At 49.5% G+C, this 15,275-nt stretch overlaps 1 protein-coding gene across 1 annotated transcript in view; it reads right to left on the bottom strand.

The window, feature by feature from the left end:
- The window catches only part of IPO4 (importin 4), a 1,872,953-nt gene that overhangs the window by 538,216 nt on the left and 1,319,462 nt on the right, over positions 1–15,275 (bottom strand). The gene's annotated exons all lie outside the window — the stretch shown is intronic.

The raw sequence follows: 15,275 nt of genomic DNA, 5'->3' as shown, positions 1-15,275 counted from the left end.
CCCTGCCTTCAGGGCTGGAAGGCCTGCTATAGTGGGTGACTTATAAGCGACCTGGTGCACTGTAAATGGGAGTGAAAGGGTGCATGCACCTTTTACGCAGCCTGCAATGGCAGTCCTGCAGAAGCCTTTGCATGGGCTCGCTATAGGTGGCAAAAGAAATGCTGCAGCCTGTAGAGATCCCTTGGAACCCCAATGCCCTGGGTACCCGTAGGAAAGTACCATCTTGCCTGGCATGTTACCCCCATTTTTACATGTATGTCAGTTTGTTTTTGCCTGTCTCACTGGGATCCTGCTAGCCAGGGCCCCAGTGCTCATAGTTTGTATCCTGAATGTGTGTACCTGTGTAGTGACTAACTGTGTCACTGAGGCTCTGCTAATCAGAACCTCAGTGCCTATGCTCTCTCTGCCTTTAAAATTGTCACTATGGGCTAGTGACCATTTTCACCAACCAATTCTAATTGGTTCACTGGAACACCTTTATAATTCCCTAGTATGTGGTACCTAGGTACCCAAAGTATTGGGGTTCCAGGAAATCCCTATGGGCGGCACCATTTCTTTTGCCACCCATAGGGAGCTCAGACAAATCTTACACAGGACTGCCACTGCAGCCTGAGTGAAATAACGCACACGTTATTTCACAGCCATTTTACACTGCACTTAAGTAACTTATAAGTCACCTATATGTCTTACCCTCACTTAGTGAAGGTTAGGTGCAAAGTTACTAAGTGTGAGGGCACCTTTGCACTAGCAAAGGTGCCCCCACATAGTTCAGGGCAATTTCCCCAGACTTCGAGAGTGCGGGGACACCATTTCACGTGTGCACTACATATAGGTCAATACCTATATGTAGCTTCACAATGGTAACTCCGAATATGGGCTTGCAACATGTCTAAGATCATGCCAAATCTGGTATTTGGGTGCCAATCCCATGCATTCCCGGGGCTCCACTATGGACCCCGGGTACTGCCAAACCAGCTCTCTGGGGTTTTCTCTGCAGCTACCGCTGCTGCCAACCCACAGACAGGGTTCTGCCCTCCTGGAGTTTGGGCAGCCCAGTCCCAGGAAGGCAAAACAAAGAATTTCCTCTGAGAGAGGTTGTTACACCATCTCCCTTTGGAAATAGGTGTTAAGGGCTGGGTAGGACTAGCATCCCCCAGTCTCTGGAAATGCTTTGAAGGGCACAGATGGTGCCCTCCATGCATAAGCCAGTCTACACCGATTCAGGGAACCCACAGTCCCTGCTCTAGCGCGCATCTGGGCAAAGGAAAGGGGAGTGACCACTCCCCTGTCCATCACCACCCCAAGGGTGGTGCCCAGAGCTCATCCAGTGTGTCTCAGACCTCTCCCATCTTGAATCCAGAGGTGTGAGGGCACAGTGGAAGCCTCTGAGTGGCCAGTGCCAGCAGGTGACATCAGAGACCCCTCCTGATAGGTGCTTACCTGACTAGGTGGCCAATCCTCCTCTGACGGCTATTTAGGGTCTCTCCTGTGGGCTTTTCCTCAGATAACGACTTGCAAGAATTCACCAGAGTTCCTCTGCACCTCTCGCTGACTGCTCCAGGACGCCTGCAAAACCGCAACAAAGTAGCAAGACAACTACCAGCAACATTGTAGCTCCTAATCCTGCCTGCTTTCTCAGCTGTTTCCTGGTGGTGTATGCTCTGAGGACTGTCTGCCTTCACCCTGCACTGGAAGCAAAGAAGAAATCTACTGTGGGTCGACTGAATCTTCCCCCTGCTAATGCAGGCACCAAACTTCTGCATCACTGGTCCTCTGGGTCCCCTCTCATCTTGATGAGTGTGGTCCCTGGAACACAGGAGCTGGATCTAAGTGACCCCAACAGTCCAGTGGTCCTTCTGGCCAAATTTGGTGGAGGTAAGTCCTTGCCTCCCCACGCCAGACAGTAATCCTGTGTACTGCGTGATCTGCAGCTGCTAGGGCTTCTGTGCACTTTTGCAAGGATTCCTTCGTACACAGCACAGCCCAGGTCCCCAGCACTCCGTCCTGCATTGCTCAGCTCGCTGAGTTGACCACTGGCTTCATGGGACCCTCTTTTGTTGTGTTAAGACGACCGCCGTGCTCAGATTTATTGAACGCCTGTTCAAGTGCTTCTGCGGGTGCTGCCTGCTTCTGCGTGGGCTCTCTCTGTTGCTGAACGCCCCCTCTCTCTCCTCCTCCAAGGGGCGACCTCCTGGGCCCTGGCAGCACCCATTTTATTCAACCGCGAGTCTTGCAGCTAGCAAAACTTGTTTGTGGTCTTTCTGCATGGAAACAACTCTGCATCCTCCAACACGCCGTGGGACATGTTCTGCCCAAAGAAGAAGTTCCTGGCACCTTCCGTTGTTGCAGAATCTTCTGCTTCTTCCTCCTGGAGGCAGCCCTTTTGCACCTTCATCTGGGGTTTAGTGGGTTCCTGCCCTCCCTGGACACTTGCGTGACTCCTGGACTTGTTCCCCTTCCTTAGCAGGTCCTCAGGTCGAGGACTCCATCTTCAGTGCTTTGCAGTCAGTTGTTGCCTTTGCAGAATCCCCTATCTCGACTTTACATTCTTTCTGATGGTAGTAGGGTAACTTTACTCCTACTTTTCAGGGTCTTGGGGTGGGGTATCTTGGACACGCTTAGTGTTTTCTTACACTCCCAGCGAGCCTCTACACACTACACTAGGCCTGGGGTCCATTCGTAGTTCGCATTCCACTTTTGATGTATATGGTTTGTGTTGCCCCTAGGCCTATTGTGTCCTATTGCATCCTGTTGTATTCTACAGTGTTTGCACTACTTTTTTAATTGTTTACTTACCTGATTTTGGTTTGTGTGTATATTTTGTGTATTTTACTTACCTCCTAAGGGAGTATATCCTCTGAGATACTTTTGGCATATTGTCACTAAAATAAAGTACCTTTATTTTTAGCAACTCTGAGTATTGTGTTTATGATATAGTGCTATATAAGTGGTATGGTAGGAGCTTTGCATGTCTCCTAGTTCAGCCTAAGCTGCTCTGCTATAGCTACCTCTATCAGCCTAAGCTGCTAGAACACTACTAGTCTACTAATAAGGGATAACTGGACCTGGTACAAGGTGTAAGTACCATCAGGTACCCACTATAAACCAGGCCAGCCTCCTACAGTACCTAGGTACCAAATGCTAGGGACTAATAAGAGGGTACCAGTATGCCAATTTAGGGTGAAATACTGGGTTAGCAGTATGCAGTGACAACATTTAGAGAGAGAGCACAACCACTGGGGTCCCGGTTAGCAGGATCCCAGTGAACACAGTTAAACACATTGACATCAGGCAGAAAATTGCGGTAACCATGCCAAAAAGAGGGCACTTTCCTACAACATCTCTCTCCCGCCACCCCCCAAACAAGGGACAATAAGGCTAACCTTGCCCAGATGAGTCTGCATTGTGTAAGTGGAAATATCTGGTGAGTCCATCTATATTGGAGTGGTTACTCCCAGGTCTATGTTCCAATGAAAGTCCACTCCCTGTAGGGAAATGGACCACCTCAACAACTTACAATTTTGTCCTTCCATTTATTTTAACCATAAGAGAGGTTTGTAGTCTGTTTGAACAATGAAGTGAGTACCAAAGAGGTATGGTCTCAACTTCTTCAAGGCCTAGACCACAGCAAAGGATTCTCTCTCCATGGCTGACCAAAGCTTTTCTCTAGGGGGTCAACCTTCTGCTGCTAAAATCTACAGGTTGATCCTAGCCCTCTGAATTTAGCTGTGATGGAACTGCCACAACCCCTAGCTCTGAAGCATCAGTATGAACTTCTTAAAGTAGTTTGGGTTTGTTAGGACAGGTGCAGTACACATAGCCTGCTTTAGCTCCTCCAAAGCTTTCTGACACCTGGAGGTCCACAATACTTTCTTAGGCATTTTCTTAAAGGTGGGGTCATTACGAAGGGAAACAATGGAGCCATAGTTCTCAATGAACCTCGTGTAATACCCAGTGAGACCAATAAAGCCTCTGAACTGGGTCTGTGTTGAAAGGCACCCAGTATAAAATAGTCTTGATCTTTCCCTGTAGTGGTTCAATCTGTTCTCCACCAACCAGGTGTCCGAGATAAAACAACTTACCCTGCCCTATCTGGCACTTTGAAGTCTTGATAGTGAGGCCTGCCTTTTGCATGGTGTAGGAAGCTGACTCTGTATATACTATGTCAAAGTAAGAGATAGTGTGCACAGAGTCCAAGGGTTCCTCTTAGAGGTAAGATAGTGGCAAAATTAGATAATGCTAATGCTCTATTTTGTGGTAGTGTGGTCGAGCAGTAGGCTTACCAGAGGGTAGTGTTAAGCATTTGTTGTACAGACACAGGCAATAAATGAGGAACACACACACACACACAAAGACTTAACTCCAGGCCAATAGTTTTTATATAGAAAAATATATTTTCTTAATTTATTTTTAGAACCACAAGATTCAAGATTAGGAGTAAATACATGAAATGCAAGGTACTCCACACAGGTAAGTAAGGAACTTTGAATTAGAGAGGTAACATACACAGTATTACTTAAAATGGCAATAAGCTATTTTAAAAGCAGACATAGTGCAAAAATCAACAGTTCCTGGGGGAGGGAAGTAAGGTTAAGTTTCTGAAGTAAGTAAAGCACTTACAAGTTCAGTTTCCTGGGCATAGGCAGCCCACCGTTTGGGGTTCAAGGCAACCCCAAAGTCACCGCACCAGCAACACAGGCCGGGTCAGGTTCAGAGGTCAAAGGAGGGCCCAAAACACATAGGCGCCTATGGAGAACAGGGGTGCTCTGGTTACAGTCTGCCAACAGATAAGTACCTGGGTCTTCGGTGGGCAAACCAGGGGGGTTATGTAGAGCACTTGGGGGGTGGGGGAGCACAAGTAGGCACACAAAACAAACCCTTGGTGGCACAGGGGCGACCGGGTGCAGTGTGCTTAGCAGGCGTCGGGTTTTCAAAAGGAATCAGGGGGTCACTCTAGCGGTGCAGGCAGGGCACAAAGGGGCTTCTTGGACCAGCCACCGACTGGGCTAGGCAGAGGGTCGCCTGATGGTCACTCCAGCACTGGAGTTTGGTTCCTTCTGGTCCTGGGGGCTGCAGGTGCAGTGCTTCGTCCACGCGTCTGGTTCTTTGTTCCAGGCAGTCGCGGTCCGGGGGAGCCTCTGGATCCTCTCTGCATGCGTCGGTGTGAGGGTCCATGGGTGGTCGTCTCAGGTTACTAACAACATCGCAGTCGCCTGGAAGTCCTCCATCCAGTGTTGGTTCTCTGGAGCTCGAGCCATGGGCGTCGGGTGCTGAGTGTGAAGTCTGATGCTTCCGGCGGGAAGAGTGAAGCCTTTAAAAGTTGCAAGAAAGTTGCAAAGTTGTTACTGTTTTTGAACAGTGCTGCTGTTCTCTGGAGTTTCTTGGTCCTTCAGTTCAGGGCAGTCCTCTGAGGCTTCAGAGGTCACTGGTCCCTGTCGGATGCGTCGATGTGCAGGTTTTTTGAGTCTGGAGACAGGCCGGTAGGGCTGGGGCCAAGTCAGCTGTCGTCTCCATCGTCTCTGCGGGGCTTTCAGGTCAGCAGTCCTTCTTCTTGTTATAGGTTGCAGGAATCTGATTTCCTGGGTTCTGGGTCGCCCCTAAATACTAGATTTAGGGATGTGTTTAGGTCAGGAGGGCAGTAGCCAATGGCTACTGTCCTGGAGGGTGGCTACACCCTCTTTGTGCCTCCTCCCTGAGGGGAGGGGAGAACATCCCTAATCCTAATGGGGGAATCCTCCAATCTCAAAATGGAGGATTTCTAAAGGCAGGGGTCACCTCAGCTCAAGGCACCTTAGGGGCAGTCCTGACTGGTGGGTGACTCCTCCTTGTTTTTCTCATTATCTCCTCCAGCCTTGCCGCCAAAAGTGCGGGCAGAGGTCGGAGGGGCGGGCATCTACACTAGCTGGAGAGCCCTGGGGTGCTGTAACAAAAGGCATGAGCCTTTGAGGCTCACCGCCAGTTGTTACAGTTCCTGCAGGGGGAGGTGTGAGGCTTTGTTCCTGGCCACAGAGTGACAAAGGCACTCTCCCCATGTGGTCAGAAACCTGTCTGGTTGCGGCAGGCTGGCAGAAACTGGTCAGCCTAGCACTAGTAGTCAGACTGGCTTTCAGGGGGCATCTCTAAGATGCCCTCTAGGTGCATTTTCTATAAATCCCACCCTGGCATCAGTATGCATTTATTGTGCTGAGAAGTTTGATACCATACTTCCCAGATTTCAATGTAGCTATTACGGAACTGTGGAGTTCGTAATTGACAGACTCCCAGACAATATACTCCTTATGGCTATCCTGCACTTACAATGTCTAAGAATTGGCTTAGACACTGTAGAGGCATAGTGCTCATGCAGTGTAGGAGGCTGTCCTGGTTTGTAGTGAGTACCTTGGGTACTTACACCAGGTCCAGTTATCCCTTGTTAGTGAATGTAGTAGTGTTCTAGCAGCTTAGGCTGATAGAGGTAGCTATAGCAGAGCAGCTTAGGCTGAACTAGGAGACATGCAAAGCTTATGCAATACCACTCATAGTTACACAGTACTTATACACAAGTAAAGACAATACTCACTGTTACCAAAAATAAAGGTATTTATTTGGGTGACACAGTACCAAAAATATCAGACAATACTCCTTCTGGAGGTATTATACACATTATATACACTAGACACCAAAATTAGACAAGTAAATAGTCATAGAACAATGCAAACAGTAGGAAATCCTATAGAATGCAATAGGAGAAAATCGGTCTAGGGGCAACATAAACCATATACTAAAAACGTGGAATGTGAATCACAAATTCCCCCTAGACAAGTGTAGTGTGTGCAGAATCGCTGGGAGAGTAAGAATACAGTAAAGGTAAGTAAATTACCCCACCCCAGAGCCCAGAAAAGCAGGAGTAAAGTACTGCAAGTTTCCTTAGGAGACACTACACCTCGTTTTTGGGATTTTGCAGCAGCCAACCAAGTCTGCAAAGAACAACTGCTGGATAATTGGACCTGAAGAACTGCAAAGGAAGGGGACCAAGTCCAGAAGTTGAAATAAGTACCAGGAACGACAGGAGCCCCTGCCAACCCAGAACAGGGTGCAAAAGAAGAGTCCCCGGTTAGTAGAAGACTGCAGAAATGCACCCTAGGAAGATGCCAGCGGGTCCCTGCATGATGCAAAAGATGTTCCACGGCGTGAAGATTGTTGCAGATGAGATTTTGTGTTGGAAGGCACCAACAACTCTTGGCTACCACAAAAGTGCGTTTTTCATCAAAATGGCAGTGGATGGACCCAGAGGCCTCAATCCTGTATAAGGAGGAACAGGGGGCTCTCAGCAATTTAGAGAGCCCTGCGGATGCCAGCCAGCATCCCCCGAAGCTGCAGGATCCGGGTTCAAAGGAGGTTCTAAAAGCGGTTGATGCAGCACAAGAAAAGAAGGTCCCACGCTGCCGGAGAACAACTCAGCGAGTTCAGCATCGCAGGGTGGAGTGCTGGGGAACTGGGCCATGCTGTGCACAAAGGAATTTTGCAAAGAGTGCATAGAGGCCTCAGGAGGCGAAGAAGACACAATACAAGGGGCGTACCATCGTTCTCGGGGAAGGCAAGGTCTTACCTCCTCCAAATTGCATCAGCAGGACCTCAGGACAGCCTATGTCGATGATGTCCACCCTCTGTGTCCTTATAAGCACGCTCGTTGCCATGAGAGGAGTCCCAGGGTACCGGTCGTCGCCTCTGAAGGTGCCTGCTTGGAGCAGGGGAGTGACTCCATCACTCCACTGGAGATTTCTTCGGTCCTTCTGGTGCAGGATGAAGACAGGGAGTCCCCAGAGCATGCACACCGTGGAAACTGTTGCAGTTGCTGACTTGGAACTGAGGTTGCTGAAGGAAAGTGTCTCTTGTACACACTTTGTTGCAGTTACATCATTTCTTGGAGCAGGATGCGGTTGATCCGAGGTCAGAAGAGTCTGAAGTTGTTGCAGAGGATTCCTGAAGGAAACTTGCAAGCCGAATCTGAAGAGAACCCACAGGAGAAACCCTAAATAGCCCTTAGAGGGGGGACTGTCTACCTTATGAGGTCAGGACCTATCAGGAGGTGTGTCTGACATCACCTGCTGGCACTGGCCATTCAGAGCCCTCCAGAGTGCCCCCATAACTTGCAAAGCAAGATGGCTGAAGTCTGGGACACACTAGAGGAGCTCTGGGCACCACCCCTGGAGTGGTGATGGACAGGGGAGTGGTCACTCCCCTTTCCTTTGTTTAGTTTTGGGCCAGAGCAGGGGATAAGGGGCCCCTGAACCGGTGTAGACTGGTGTATGCAAGGAGGGCACCATCTGTGCCCTTCAAAGCATTTCCAGAGGCTGGGGGAGGCTACCCCTCCCCAGCCTGTAACACCTATTTCCAAAGGGAGAGGGTGTAACACTCTGCTCTCAGAGGAAATGCTTTGTTCTGCCTTCCTAGGACTGGGCTGCCCAGACCCAAGAGGGCAGAACCCTGTCTGGGGGGTGGCAGCAGCTGTAGCTGAAGTGCAAGCCTCAGAGAGCTGGTTTGGCAGTACTGGGGTGTAGGAGGCTGGACTGGCTTGTAGTGAGTACCAAGGGGTACTTGCACCAGGCCCAGTTATCCCTTATTAGTGTATAGGGTGTCTAGCAGCTTAGGCTGATAGATAATGGTAGCTTAGCAGAGCAGCTCAGGCTGAACTAGGAGACGTGTGAAGCTACTACAGTACCACTTAGTGTCATATGCACAATATCATAAGAAAACACAATACACAGTTATACTAAAAATAAAGGTACTTTATTTTTATGACAATATGCCAAAGTATCTTAGAGTGTACCCTCAGTGAGAGGATAGGAAATATACACAAGATATATATACACAATAGCAAAAATATGCAGTATAGTCTTAGAAAACAGTGCAAACAATGTATAGTTACAATAGGATGCAATGGGGACACATAGGGATAGGGGCAACACAAACCATATACTCCAAAAGTGGAATGCGAACCACGAATGGACCCCAAACCTATGTGACCTTGTAGAGGGTCGCTGGGACTATTAGAAAATAGTGAGAGTTAGAAAAATATCCCTCCCCAAGACCCTGAAAAGTGAGTGCAAAGTGCACTAAAGTTCCCCTAAGGACAAAGAAGTCGTGTTAGAGGAATAATGCAGGAAAGACAAAAACCAACAATGCAACAACGATGGATTTCCAATCTAGGGTACCTGTGGAACAAGGGGACCAAGTCCAAAAGTCACAAGCAAGTCGGAGATGGGCATATGCCCAGGAAATGCCAGCTGTGGGTGCAAAGAAGCTTCTACTGGACAGAAGAAGCTGAGGTTTCTGCAGGAACGAAAAGGGCTAGAGACTTCCCCTTTGGTGGACGGATCCCTCTCGCCGTGGAGAGTCGTGCAGAAGTGTTTTCCCGCCGAAAGAATGCCAACAAGCCTTGCTAGCTGCAAATCGTGCGGTTAGCGTTTTTGGACGCTGCTGTGGCCCAGGAAGGACCAGGATGTCGCAAATTGCGCCAGGAGGTAGAGGGGACGTCGAGCAAGACAAGGAGCCCTCTCAGCAGCAGGTAGCACCCGGAGAAGTGCCAGAAACAGGCACTACGAGGATGCGTGAAAAGGTGCTCACCCGAAGTTACACAAAGGAGTCCCACGTCGCCGGAGACCAACTTAGAAAGTCGTGCAATGCAGGTTAGAGTGCCGTGGACCCAGGCTTGGCTGTGCACGAAGGATTTCCGCCGGAAGTGCACAGGGGCCGGAGTAGCTGCAAAAGCCGCGGTTCCCAGCAATACAGTCTAGCGAGGTGAGGCAAGGACTTACCTCCACCAAACTTGGACTGAAGAGTCACTGGACTGTGGGAGTCACTTGGACAGAGTTGCTGGATTCGAGGGACCTCGCTCGTCGTGCTGAGAGGAGACCCAAGGGACCGGTAATGCAGCTTTTTGGTGCCTGCGGTTGCAGGGGGAAGATTCCGTCGACCCACGGGAGATTTCTTCGGAGCTTCTAGTGCAGAGAGGAGGCAGACTACCCCCACAGCATGCACCACCAGGAAAACAGTCGAGAAGGCGGCAGGATCAGCGTTACAGAGTTGCAGTAGTCGTCTTTGCTACTATGTTGCAGGTTTGCAGGCTTCCAGCGCGGTCAGCAGTCGATTCCTTGGCAGAAGGTGAAGAGAGAGATGCAGAGGAACTCGGATGAGCTCTTGCATTCGTTATCTAAAGTTTCCCCAGAGACAGAGACCCTAAATAGCCAGAAAAGAGGGTTTGGCTACTTAGGAGAGAGGATAGGCTAGCAACACCTGAGGGAGCCTATCAGAAGGAGTCTCTGACGTCACCTGGTGGCACTGGCCACTCAGAGCAGTCCAGTGTGCCAGCAGCACCTCTGTTTCCAAGATGGCAGAGGTCTGGAGCACACTGGAGGAGCTCTGGACACCTCCCAGGGGAGGTGCAGGTCAGGGGAGTGGTCACTCCCCTTTCCTTTGTCCAGTTTCGCGCCAGAGCAGGGCTAAGGGGTCCCCTGAACCGGTGTAGACTGGCTTATGCAGAATTGGGCACATCTGTGCCCAAGAAAGCATTTCCAGAGGCTGGGGGAGGCTACACCTCCCCTGCCTTCACACCATTTTCCAAAGGGAGAGGGTGTAACACCCTCTCTCAGAGGAAGTCCTTTGTTCTGCCATCCTGGGACAAGCCTGGCTTGACCCCAGGGGGGCAGAAACCTGTCTGAGGGGTTGGCAGCAGCAGCAGCTGCAGTGAAACCCCAGGAAAGGCAGTTTGGCAGTACCAGGGTCTGTGCTACAGACCACTGGGATCATGGGATTGTGCCAACTATGCCAGGATGGCATAGAGGGGGCAATTCCATGATCATAGACATGTTACATGGCCATATTCGGAGTTACCATTGTGAAGCTACATATAGGTAGTGACCTATATGTAGTGCACGCGTGTAATGGTGTCCCCGCACTCACAAAGTCAGGGAAATTGGCCCTGAACAATGTGGGGGCACCTTGGCTAGTGCCAGGGTGCCCTCACACTAAGTAACTTTGCACCTAACCTTTACCAGGTAACGGTTAGACATATAGGTGACTTATAAGTTACTTAAGTGCAGTGTAAAATGGCTGTGAAATAACGTGGACGTTATTTCACTCAGGCTGCAGTGGCAGGCCTGTGTAAGAATTGTCAGAGCTCCCTATGGGTGGCAAAAGAAATGCTGCAGCCCATATGGATCTCCTGGAACCCCAATACCCTGGGTACCTTAGTACCATATACTAGGGATTTATAAGGGTGTTCCAGTAAGCCAATGTAAATTGGTAAAATTGGTCACTAGCCTGTTAGTGACAATTTGAAATAAATGAGAGAGCATAACCACTGAGGTTCTGGTTAGCAGAGCCTCAGTGAGACAGTTAGGCACCACACAGGGAACACATACATATAGGCCACAAACATATGAGCACTGGGGTCCTGACTAGCAGGGTCCCAGTGACACATAACAAACATACTGAAAACATAGGGTTTTCACTATGAGCACTGGGCCCTGGCTAGCAGGATCCCAGTGAGACAGTGAAAACACCCTGACATACACTCACCAACATGCCAAAAGTGGGGGTAACAAGGCTAGAAAGAGGCTACTTTCTCAGATGGGGGTCCATAGTGGGGCCCCCAGGATGCATGGAATTGGCTCCCCAATACCAGATTTGGAATGGAGGGACATTTCCATGATCTTAGACATGTTACATGGCCATATTCGGAGTTACCAATGTGAAGCTACATATAGGTATTGACCTATATGTAGTGCACGCGTGTAATGGCGTCCCCGCATTCACAAAGTCTGGGAAATCGCCTTGAACTATGTGGGGGCACCTTTGCTAGTGCAAGGGTGCCCTCACACTTAGTAACTTTGCACCTACCCTTCAGCAACTGAAGGTTAGACATATAGGTGACTAATAAGTTACTTAAGTGTAGTGAAAATGGCTATGAAATAGTGTGTGCACTATTTCACGCAGGCTGCAATGGCAATCCTGTGTAGGGGTTTGTCTGAGTTCGCTATGGGTGGCAAAAGAATTGCTGCAGCCCATATGGATCCCCCGGAATCCCAATGCCCTGGGTACCTAGGTACCATATACTAGGGACTTATAAGGGGGTCCAGAGTGCCAATTGAAATTGGTAAATGAAGTCACTGGCCTACAGTGACAAATTTAAAAGCAGAGAGAGCATAAGCACTGAGGTTCTGATTAGCAGAGTCTCAGTGACATAGGCACTACACAGGACACAAACTATGAGCACTGGGGTGCGGGTAGCAGGATCCTAGTGAGACAGGCAAAACACACTGACATAGATTTGTATCTATGAGCACTGGGGTCCTGGCTAGCAGGATCCCAGTGACACAGTGAAAACACACTGACACACACACTCACAAACTCGCCAAAAGTGGGGGTAACCGTGCTAGAAAGAGGCTACTTTCCTACGTGCAGCTATGCCCTCACCTGTGGTATAGTGCACCCTGCCTTAGGGCTGTAAGGCCTGCTAGAGGGGTGATTTACCTATGCCACAGGCAGTGGGTTGTGGGCATGGCACTCTAAGCCGACATGGCACTCCCCTCAGTCATTTTCTCCCCACCAGCACACTCAAGCTGTGAGGCAGTGCGCATGTGCTGAGTGAGGGGTCCCTAGGGTGGGATAATACATGCTGCAGCCCGTAGAGACCTTCCTTGGCCACAGGGCCCTTAGTACCAGGGGTACCATTTACAAGGAACTTATCTGTGTGCCAGGGCAGTGCCAATTGTGGAGACAAAGGTACAGTTTAGGGAAAGAACACTGGTGCTGGGGCCTGGTTAGCAGGGTCCCAGCACACTTTCATAACATGCATCACAAAAGGCAAAAAGTTAGGGGGTAACAATGCCAACAGTGTCATTTTCCGACATAAACCTATTGCCAGAAGCAGTAGGGGGCTGAAGGTGGCCAATAATGTGAACCCCTAACCTTTTAAGGGGCACCCCAACCACTGGCAGAAGGATCAAGGGGGCCTTTGGGGTGCCACCTGTCTTACCACTGGCTTGGCAAGTGACACAGGAGCAACAAAACTGTGTCCTCTGACATGTGAGGCCAGTGAAAGTGAGGGAAGAGTCTGTCCCAGGTCTTACTTTGCCCCAGATGTCCAGCAAGGGGAACGTCATGAGCAAGTGTCAACAGAAGTTCTCTATACTGTAAGGGAATTACCAGTTTCCTGGTGGCACCAGGTTTTGGGTCCCTTGCTTCTGTGTATAGGAGAATGTTTTACCAATACACCTATGGATGTCACTGACATCCCCTGTCTTTGTTTGACAGCTTGCTGTCTTAAAACCTCAAGTGTTTGATAGGTTTGCTGAGCCACACTTACCTCCTCCCTGGCAGGCCCCCCTGCACCCAAGAGTTCAGCTGTGCCAGCCTGAAGCTCCTCTGATGTAGGTTCTGCACAGAGAGTAGACTCATCCTCCTCAAAAGGGGAATCTTCAGTGGAGGGGGGGATAGTGGATACGTTTTTACCCTTTCTACCCCTGCTTCTGGGCAGCTCTTGGTCCACTGATCCAGGATCCAAGTTTCCCTGTCCTCTTTCCTTTTTGGTCTGAGCCCTTGTTAAAGAAAATATATGCCCAGGAATGCCCAGCACTGCTGCATGGGCCTCCAACTCCACCTCAGCCCAAGCTGAAGTCTCAAAGTCATTTCCTAGTAGACATTCTACAGGTAGGTCTGTTGATACCACAAGTTTCTTTGGACCGGTGAACTCCCCGTTCCCCACCCATTTGAGATTAATAACAGCCATGGGGTGGCTAACAGTGTTGTTATGGGCGTCTGTCACTTGGGTACTGAAGACCAAGTAGGTGTTGCTCAGGGGTCACCATTTTGACACTGGCACCTGTGTACCTGTAGGCCTCAACCTGAACAGCATTTATGAGGGGATGCTGCTTGTACTTATCCATATTAAGGGGCCAAGCAACACGGGTGGCAAGGTCTATGCCACCTTCAGAGACTAAAACAGACTGAGTGGTTTCCCTAATGAAACCAACCCCCAATACACTTCCCAGAGTGAGCCCTGCTACACCCTTCGGTTGGCTATTGGCAGTGCTATCTTCCCGCTATTGCTAGGGGCGCTAGTTAAACCAATAGGGGTTGTGGTGATGGGAGCTTCGGTGTTTTTCTTTGGACAAGTACTATCACTTGCCCAGGGGCCTTTGTCTTTACACATGTAACACCAGGGCTTTTTATTCTGATGGTTAGAGGAGGATTTAGACCCACCCCCAAAGGATTTTTGTGGGCCTGATGAAGACACTTTCTTTTAATCTTTGTCCCCACCTTTGTCATTAGACTTACCATCCTTCTTCTTGTCTTTGTCACCCCCTGTATGAGCTTTCCTGCTTACCCTTGTTCAGACACATTTGTCTGCCTTCTTTCCCAATACTTGGGAAGAGGTCAGATCTGAGTCTACCAAGTGCTGGACTAACAAATCAGACACACCGTTATTCAAAATATGCTCTCTTAGAATCAGATTGTACAAGCCCTCATAATCTGATACTTTGCTGACATGTAATCAGCCTTCTAAAGCCTTAACAGAACAGTCCACAAAGTCTATCCAATCCTGTGAGGACTCTTTTCTGGTTTCTCTGAATGTAATTCTATATTGTTCAGTGATTAAGCAAAATCCATCCAAGAGTGCAGTTTTAAGAATACCATAGTTGTCTGAATCTTCTTCTATGACAGTGATAAGTCTATGCCTCCCCTTGTCAGAAAAGCACAACCACAGAATAGCAGCCCACTGCCTTTGAGGGACCCTCTGAACTTTGCAGGCCCTCTCAAGTGCAGCAAACCACTTGTAAATATCATCACACACCTTGTATGGGGGAACAATTTTGTGCAGATTTCAAGAGTCAAAGGTATCCTCCCTAACTCCATAACTCCTGAAACTGCTGCTGCCACCACGGGGAACTAACCCCAACCCCTGCCTTTCCCTTTCCACAGCCAAGGCCTCCCTATCTAGGGCTAGCTGTTGTTGCTGCTACAGCCTGGTATCAGTTTGGTGAGCTCCCTATCTATGGAGTCACCACCTGGAGATGAACCATGGGATCCCTCAGAAACTGAGGTAATATGGGAATGGGCAGAGGAAGATCTTTCCCTTGCTTTTGTAACCCTAGTGACCTGACCTCTAGGCGAGAAGGGAGCCCTACCTGAGTGACTACCCTTCCCACTGCCAGCTACACCAGTAGGTCTGCTAGGTGGAAGAGCCCTCCCTTGAATCTGAAGGATGATTCCCTGACTCTAATGGTGTAGAC

This window comes from Pleurodeles waltl, chromosome 6, assembly GCF_031143425.1.
Source record: "Pleurodeles waltl isolate 20211129_DDA chromosome 6, aPleWal1.hap1.20221129, whole genome shotgun sequence".
Taxonomy (NCBI): Eukaryota; Metazoa; Chordata; class Amphibia; order Caudata; family Salamandridae; genus Pleurodeles; species Pleurodeles waltl.
The sequence above is the reverse complement of the archived record's forward strand: the minus strand, read 5'-3'. Positions and strand labels throughout refer to the sequence as shown.